The following is a 1,804-nucleotide window of genomic DNA, read 5'->3' on the forward strand; positions in this document are numbered from 1 at the left end:
TTCCCTGGGGAAATAAATGATTGATGCCCTAAAATAGCTTGAACTCTACACCCTTGCCTCATTTAGTATACACGGTTCTATGAATATGCAAATGAGCCCCGCCTCCACTCACTCACACCAGCTCAGAGATCCACTCGTTGACGATCACACGTTGATCTGATTGGTTACAAGGTAGTTTGTGACGTCAGAAACACCAGCGATTTCAAACCGCGTTTTTGAGACTGTCTTTGGTTCACTGCAGTTTTAAGGAGAACATACTCATTGGTATTGACATGAATTTACATATGGTTTGTCTCAAAGCACATTAAAAACACCACATAGACATATAAACAACATTAAAAGCTTGAATTTTCACCACAGGGGAACTTTAACAAGTGTGCCAGTAAGTATGTAGGCATCCACTGGCAGAACCCATGCTTCAGATGTGTTCAAAGGTCATTGTCACAGTTTTTTTATGGGCTTCTTGAAACTTTGAAACATTTGCGTATCAATTCCTTGTCTAGCCAAAATTCCAAAATGAACAGGATGGCCTCATCATTGAAACCCATGAATAGATCATGCAAAGTAAAATAAAATATTGCCCACACTACATTAAATCTAAGTCCACAAATGTACCTGCATTAGTTCTTGTGAGGGTTTGGGTGTTTACATTAGCACCAGCTACAACCATTTTTCATACAGAATATACAACGCTGTACACACATTTGCATAATGATACATATTAAAAGTCAATATGAAATGGCATTTGCAAGCACTTCTATAATCTGACAGTTCAGAATGAAAATATGAAGAATGGAAAAAAAGTAGGTTGAGATATTCTATCCATCTGGAATTAATTATGAAATATTGTAAAATCAAATATTTTCTTTTGAATAATGTGCAGCGATATATATATATATAATTATTTTGTATATATATAAATACACACACATGCATGTATATTTAAGAAAAAAAATATTATTTATATATAAAATATTTATATTTATATATAATATAAATTATATATAAATCTATATACAGTATATACATGAAAATATTTCTTAAATATATACAAGCATGTATGTGTATTTATATATGTAAAATAATTATACACAGTGCACCCACATATATATGTAAAAAAAACTTTTATTTTGGATGTGATTAATCACGATTAATCATTTGACAGCCCTAATATATGTATATATATATTGTATAATGCCTGTGAAACAAATCTTTCACGTGACTCTAATATCAGGTGTTGACGAAAAGCTAAAGTTGAATGATACATGTGGTGTTTATAATAATTCATACCCTGAACTGGCTCCCTCATTAGTGAGGCATGAAGCTGCTCCTGTGATCTGTTCCCATAATGAGAATACCCATGATACCTTACACACACTGAGGAAACCTCCGTGTCTCTTTCATTCTCACTTCTAAGACCTCCTGTCCGTTTGCTGCTAAGTGTCTCTCATTTCTGTGTAAGATCTTTTTCTCCCATTGATATTGCTGGAGATTGTTGGAAGTTTGAGGTGCACAGTCAGCATGACACATTGGGGTCAAGTGAACAGAGCATTTCTCTCCTCCATTATCTCAGCTTGAAATCTCACCACTGGCAGTTAGAGAAGGCACAGCAAAAAGACTGTTTGATATTGTTACAGCCATTATATGCAACGGTTCACTGAACACATTACTAGCTCTGACATGTGAAAGAGATGTGAGAAAGGGATTTCTGAGGCTAATAAATTGATAATAAATACCCAACTGGGCTAATGACATATAATTAAGTATATCACCAGAGCAAGAGTGCTGTTGCTCAGGCTACAAC

Source organism: Rhinichthys klamathensis, unplaced genomic scaffold, assembly GCF_029890125.1.
Source record: "Rhinichthys klamathensis goyatoka isolate OS25496 unplaced genomic scaffold, OSU_Roscu_1.1 h1tg000243l_1, whole genome shotgun sequence".
NCBI classification, from domain to species: Eukaryota; Metazoa; Chordata; class Actinopteri; order Cypriniformes; family Leuciscidae; genus Rhinichthys; species Rhinichthys klamathensis.